The following is a 7760-nucleotide window of genomic DNA, read 5'->3' as shown; positions in this document are numbered from 1 at the left end:
AATTACCCTCATTATTTTTATACCCCTCCGCAAATTGTACACATATTTGCTCCTCAATTTCCTGCTGATTATCTGGGGGTCGAAAATAAACAACTAGCAATGTAGCTGTCCCTTTTATATTCCCAATCTCTACCCACAAAGCTTAATTTGATGCCCCCTCCAAGATATCATCTCTCTTTGCTGCAGGAACTGCCTCCTTAACAAATAATGAAATGAAATAAAATCGCTTATTGTCACGAGTAGGCTTCATTGAAGTTACTGTGAAAAGCCCCTAGTCGCCACATTCCGGCGCCTGTCCAGGGAGGCTGGTACGGGAGTCAAACCGTGCTGCTGGCCTGCTTTAAAAGCCAGCAATTAGCCCTGTGAGCTAAACCAGTCCCTAATCAATAATGCAATGCCTCCTCCTCTTCTACCCCCTCCTCTGTCTTGCCTGAATATGCTATATCACAGGATGTTGAGCTGCCAATCCTGCCCCTCACTCAACCATGTCTCTGTGATAGCTATTATATCATAATTACACGTGTCAATCATCGCCCTTCACTCATCCGTTTTACTTTTAATACACCTAGCATTAAAGTATAGGCCATCCAACCTTGTCTTACTCAGTTGAAACTTACTACACATGTATTCCCTCTGACCTGATTGCTTTTCTATGTTATGGTGTGTCCCTATTCTGATATCAGTCCGTGTCTCCTGCCCCTGCCAAACGAGTTTCAACTCTTCCCAACAGCTCAAGCAAAGCCACCAGAAAGGATGTTAGTCCTGCTCTGGTTTAGATGTAGACCGTCCGGCTTGTACAGGTCCTACCTTCCCAAAAATAGTCCCAATGGTCAAGGAACCCCCTCTCCTGCACCACACATTCATCTGTGCTATTCTCCTATTCCTGCATTCACTGGCCCATGACACTGGGAATAATCCAGAGATTACAATTCAAGAGTTTCTGCTCTTTCGTCTATTTCCAAACTCCCTGAATTCTTGATGCAAGACCTCATCCGTCTTTCTACCTATGTCATTGGTACCAACATGCACCATGACCTCTTCCTTACTACCCTCCCCCTTCGGGATGCCCTGCAGCCGTTCAGTGACATCCCAGACCCTGGCACCAGGCAGGCAACACACCACCCTGAAGTCTTTTTCACGGTCACAGGAGCGCCTATCAGTGCCTCTGGCTATGGAGTCCCCTATGACTATTTCTCTTCTGCGCTTTGACCCTCCCTGCTGAACAACAGAGCCAGGCCAGCCATGGTGCCACTGCTCTAGCTGCTGCTGATATTTCCCCCCAATAGGTCATTCCCCCCAACAGAATCCAAAATGGTATACTTGTTAGAGAGGGGGTCAGCCACGGGAATTCCTGCACTGGCTGCCTGTCCTTTCTAGTGGTCACCCATCTGTCTGCGAGCACCTTGGGTGTGACCATGTCTCTATAACACCTGTCTGTGACGCTTTCTGTCATCTGCATGCGCTTAAGTGCATCCAACTGCTGGCTCCAACCGAATCACGCAGTCTGTGAGGAGCTGCCATTGGGTACACTTCCTGCAGATGTAGTCATCCGGAATGCTGGAAGCATCACGGACTTCACACATCTCACAGTTACAGCACTGCACCCCGCCGACTGAAATTTCTTGCACTAATTAATTAGCTCAAAATAAATAATTATTACATTTAGTACAAATTAATTAATTACATTAAAATAAATACTTATTACATTTAAGTTAAAATTAACTATATGGTCCCCTTGCGCTAGATTTCTCTGATAAATATTAAATGCACTCATCTCCAAGTTACTCCTCTACTTGGTCAATTATTCTAGTTTTTCAAATTTAGACCAGATTCCCAACCAGTTTATCAGGTCACAGTTTAATTGGGGGTCATTTTTCATTTTTTTCCCCCTGTGTCCGCGATACCCAAAAGGTAAGTTATTAATACTTACTGTTCCTAAGCTGCTTCTCTCCGAGTTCATGTCAACTCCACTCCCTGCTGGCTCGTTAGATTAACTCCAATTTTCTATGGCCTTCTTTGCTTGCCCTCGTTACAACCAATTCGAGTCCTTACAGATTATAAACCGCAAAATGTATTTTCAAACTAGGAGTGATAAAAGTTGTAAAGACTTACCAAGCTCGTCCACTACTTACCAATCAGCCCTCTCCCTTGCATTCTCAGTTGCAACAGCGCAGGCTCCCTCTCTGGAGATTTGCAAGTTACAAAGCAAGGGGAAAAAGAAAACGTACTAGACCTCTTCCAACTCTGCAGTGAATCCCCGCTCGGCTTCAAATTCCCAAGTTTAAAGCTTAAACCTCACTCTGCCTGTGGCCTCACTCCAGAGCTGGCCTCTCTCCCACTGCCCGGATGCAAGACGTTGGTATAGCCCAAGGAGAAAGGCATCATAGGTTACCAGGGAAAGTGAGAGTGGAAACTGCAAAGGCTCTGCTCACAATCATCCAATCTTCCTCAAATTTGGGGTTGTTCCCAAAGTGTGATTCCAATAAATCTCTCCTGCATCATTTCGAAGACCTTGGCATCTTTCCTAAAGAGTGGTGCTTAGACTGTTTCAGCTGCTGCCCAAGCAGCATTTTACGAAGGTACAGTATAACTTTGCTTTCGTCATACTCCCTGCTTCTACGAATAAAGGCAAATATCGCATTTTGTTTTAGAAGTCCGTCTCCGTGTCTAAAATGACACACAATGGTTTGTGTGTATGCATCCCTCCGTCTCTCTGCTTTAAAATTGTGCAGTTGATTTCCAAAATGCATCACTTGATAGTTCACAATTTGACCTTGAATCTGCTCCTGGCAGCTTTCAAAAACGATTTTATCAAATTGGGACAGAGAACCATCCAGACTCAAAACGTTAGCTCCCTTCTCTCTCCACAGACGCCGTCAGACCTGCTGTGATTGTCCAGCATTTTCTGGTTTTGTTTCTGATTCCAGCATCCGCAGAAATTTGCTTAGAGCTAAATTGGATAGGTATTTGATGGCGTAAAAAAATTACAGGAATATGACGAAAGAGATTGATTTTAAAAAGTTTTTCCGTGCGATGTGGGTATCACTGTCCAGCATTTGTTGCCCGTACTTAATTGCCCTTGGACTGAGTGGCTTGCATGACCATTTCAGAACCAACCACGTTGCTGTAGATCTAGAGTCCCACGTAGGCAAGACCAGGTAAGGATATTAGTGAATCCGATGGGTTTTTTACGACAATGGTTTCATGGACTTTTAACTTCAGATTTTCATTGAATTTGAATTTCGCTATCAACTGTGGTGACCCATTTTATCAGTATCTGTATTACTAGACCGGTGACAATACTATTGCACCTTTAGAAAGCTTTTTCAAAAAGCTCAGAGGGGCTTATATTATTCTATAAGTCGATTGAAAGTACAGGAACAGGAGTAGACTCCATTTGATAAGACCCTAGCTGATCTGACTGGAGTCTCAACAACACTTTCTTGGCTGCTCCCCACAATCCTTGACTCCATTGTCAATCAATAATCTATCTAGCTCAGCCTTGAACATAGTCAATGACCCAGCCTCCGTAGTCATACTCATTTAATCATATCTAATGTCACAGACACCAACACAACCATCCCTGCCCCACCGACAGACCCAGAAGAGGTACCGGCACAGTGGTACACAGCCGGGAGGGAGTTCTCAACATCGACTCTGGTCCCATGACGTCTCATGGCTTCATGTTAAACGTGGGCAAGGAAACCTCCTGCTGATTATCACGTACAGTCCACCATCAGCTAGTGAATCAATACTCCTCCATGCTGAAAACTTGGAGGAAGAACTGAGGGTGGAAAGGACACAGAATGTACTCTAAGTGGGGAGCTTCATTGAACAGCAACAAGAGTGGCTCGGTAGCATCACTAGAGGCCGAGCTGGCTGAGTCCTAAAGGATATAATTGCTAGACTGGGTGTGGAAAAACATACTAGACCTCATCCTCACCAATCTGCTGCTGTAGATGCATCTGTCCATGATAGCATTACTAGGAGTGGCCACCGCACAGTCCTTGTGGAGTTGAAGTCCCATCCTCACCTGAGGATATCGTCCATGGTGTTGTGTGGCACTACCACCATGCTAAGTGGGATAGATTCGGAAAGTATCTAGGTCGGTTGGCACGTTGGTCTAAGGGTATGATTCTCACTTCGGGACTTCCATTTAGCATGGTAGCACAAGTGGATAGCACTGTGGCTTCACAGCGCCAGGGTCCCAGGTTCGATTCCCCGCTGGGTCACTGTCTGTGCGGAGTCTGCACGTTCGCCCCGTGTCTACGTGGGTTTCCACCGGGTGCTCCGGTTTCCTCCCACTGTCCAACAACGTGCAGGTTAGGTGGATTGGCAATGATAAATTGGCCTTAGTGACCAAAAAGGTTAGGAGGGGTTATTGGGTTATGGGGATAGGGTTTAAGTGAGTTGGTGCAGGCTGAATGGCCTCCTTCTGCACTGTATGTTCTATGATGTGGGCAGCACAGTAGCATAGTGGTTAGCACAATTGCTTCACAGCTCCAGGGTCCCAGGTTCGATTCCCAGCTTGAGTCACTGTCTGCGCGGAATCTGTATGTTCTCCCCGTGTCTGCGTCGGTTTTCTCCAGGTGCTCCGATTTCCTCCCAGGCCCAGAAGACATGCTGTTCGGTGAATTGGACATTCTGAATTCTCCCTCAGTGTACCCAGACAGGTGCTGGAATGTGGCGACAAGGGGATTTTCACAGTAACTTCATTGCAGTGTTAATGTAAGCCTACTTGTGACACCAATAAAAAAAAGAGTATTATTGTTACGGCAACAGTTCTGAAGACTGGTGCTCCAAAACCTCTGCCGCCCGATTAAGCAGTTCCAGTACATAGGAACATAAGAACATAATAACTAGGAGCAGGAGTAGGCCATCTGGCCCCTCGAGCCTGCTCCGCCATTCAATGAGATCATGGCTGATCTTTTGTGGACTCAGTTCCACTTTCCCGCCCGAACACCATAACCCTTTATTCCTTTACTCTTCATAAAACTATCTATCTTTAGCTTGACAACGTTTACCGAAGGAGCCTGAACTGCTTCACTGGGTAGGGAATTCCATAGATTCACAACCCTTTGGGTGAAGAAGTTCCTCCTAAACTCAGTCCTAAATCTACTTCCCCTTATTTTGAGGCTATGCCCCCTAGTTCTGCTTTCACCCGCCAGTGGAAACAACCTGCCCGCATCTATCCTATCTATTCCCTTCATAATTTTATATGTTTCTATAAGATTCTTCTGTATCCTTCTAAATTCTAAATTCCAATGAGTACAGTCCCAGTCTACTTAGTCATGTTCAGTAAATTTCCATCAATTATGCCTGGAGATCGCCCTCCCATTAGTGTCTGGGATTAACTTGATACACACCATTTGCACCCACTTGTTACATTTTTCCATATCAATAATACGTTTTCATTATGTATCTATACTCCACTTCTCTTTACCTGCATTTATCTATGGAAGTACTCCTTTTATATTATGTACCCATGTTCCACTCACTGCATTTTGCTATATAAATACTACTTTTGTATTGTGTGCCTGTCCTCCACTTACAGCGTTTTGCTATTGAAATCTGCTACAGATTCAAAAACAGCTTCTTCCCCGCTGTTACCAGACTCCTAAATGACCCTCTTATGAACTGACCTGATTAATACAACACTCCTGTATGCTTCACCTGACGCCGGTGTCTATGTACAGTATTTGCATTGTGCACCTTGTGTTGCCCTATTATGTATTTTCTTTTTCTTTCCTTTTTTTTCATGTACTTAATGATCAGTTTGAGCTGCTCGCAGAAAAATACTTTTCACTGTATCTCGGTACACGTGACAATAAACAAATCCTAAATCCTACAAATAATACTTTTGTATTAATAACAATTGTCATTCATACTTTTGTATTATATACCTTTCAACACTTATTGCATTTTGCTGGGCGACTGTTCTTACCTGGTTCCATTTGCTTCTCTCTAATTGGAGCCAGGTGCAATGTCCTCCTGTTCCCTCACCATTACCTCTGCTGTCTCCAATGATTGATTCTTGGCATCTTCCAATTCCCTGTGTTAGTGGCATAAGAACTGCATGTTCTGCTAAAGCGCAGTTAATGGGATCTTGTGTGTTCAGGTTAAGAAACTGCATGTAATCTGTCATTGTAAAGGTTGAAGTTTAAAATTTTAAATATTGTTTTCTTTTCTTTTGTTTTAATAAAGTTTGTTGATAAAATAACCAAGCCCTATTTCTTATATTATCACTCCTGTTCGCAGTATTTTCCCTCTGTCAGTTTAACCCCTAAATTGCCTGCTACATCTTCAATATCAATTCTGGACCCAATTTCCTGTCTTAGAACATAAGAACATAAGAACTAGGAGCAGGAGTAGGCCATCTGGCCCCTCGAGCCTGCTCCGCCATTCAATGAGATCATGGCTGATCTTTTGTAGACTCAGCTCCACTTTCCGGCCCAAACACCATAATCCTTAATCCCTTTATTCTTCAAAAAACTATCTACCGTTACCTTAAAAACATTTAATGAAGGAGCCTCAACTACTTCACTGGGCAAGGAATTCCATAGATTCACAACCCTTTGGGTGAAGAAGTTCCTCCTAAACTCAGTCCTAAATCTACTTCCCCTTATTTTGAGGCTATGTCCCCTAGTTCTGCTTTTACCCGCCAGTGGAAACAACCTGCCTGCATCTATCCTATCTATTCCCTTCATAATTTTAAATGTTTCTGTAAGATCCCCCTCATCCTTCTAAATTCCAACGAGTACAGTCCCAGTCTACTCAACCTCTCCTCATAATCCAACCCCCTCAGCTCTGGGATTAACCTAGTGAATCTCCTCTGCACACCCTCCAGCGCCAGTGCGTCCTTTCTCAAGTAAGGAGACCAAAACTGAACACAATACTCCAGGTGTGGCCTCACTAACACCTTATACAATTGCAACATAACCTCCCTAGCCTTAAACTCCATCCCTCTAGCAATGAAGGACAAAATTCCATTTGCCTTCTTAGTGCAGGGAGTGCACTTAGGCATTCTTAGGCAGTGCAGGGATCCTCTGTGGTCGTTCCCCTCTATAACAAGTATACCGTTTTGGATACTGTTGCGGGGGACGACTTACCAGGGGTAAGCAATGGGGCACAGGTCTCTGGCACAGAGTCTGTCCCTGTTGCTCAGAAGGGAAGGGAGAAGGGGAACAGAGCACTTGTCATTGGGGACTACATAGTTAGAGGAACAGACAGGAGGTTCTGTGGGAACGAAAGAGACTCACGGTTGGTGTGTTGCCTCCCAGGTGCCAGGGTTCGTGATGTCTCTGATCATGTTTTTGGGATCCTTAAGAGGGAGGGGGAGCAGCCCCAAGTCGTGGTCCACATAGGTACCAACGACATAGGTAGGAAGAGGGATGGGGATTTGAGACAGAAATTCAGGGAGCTAGGGTGGAAGCTGAGAGCTAGAACAGAGTTGTTATCTCTGGGTTGTTACCCGTGCCACGTGCTAGCGAAGTGAGAAATAAGGAGAGAGAGGAGTTGAACACGTGGCTACAGGGATGGTGCAGGAAGAAGGGTTTGGTTTCCTGACTAATTGGGGCTCATTCTGGGGTAGGTGGGACCTCTACAAACAGGATGGTCTTCACCTGAACCAGAGGGGTACCAATATCCTGGGGGGGAGATTTGCTAGTGCTCTTCGGGGGGGTTTAAACTAATTCAGCAGGGGGATGGGAACCTAAATTGTAGTCCCAGTGTACAGGATGTTTCTGTAAGAACAGAGAAGA

This window comes from Scyliorhinus canicula, chromosome 4, assembly GCF_902713615.1.
Source record: "Scyliorhinus canicula chromosome 4, sScyCan1.1, whole genome shotgun sequence".
Lineage (NCBI taxonomy): Eukaryota > Metazoa > Chordata > Chondrichthyes > Carcharhiniformes > Scyliorhinidae > Scyliorhinus > Scyliorhinus canicula.
Note: the sequence above shows the minus strand (reverse complement) of the source record.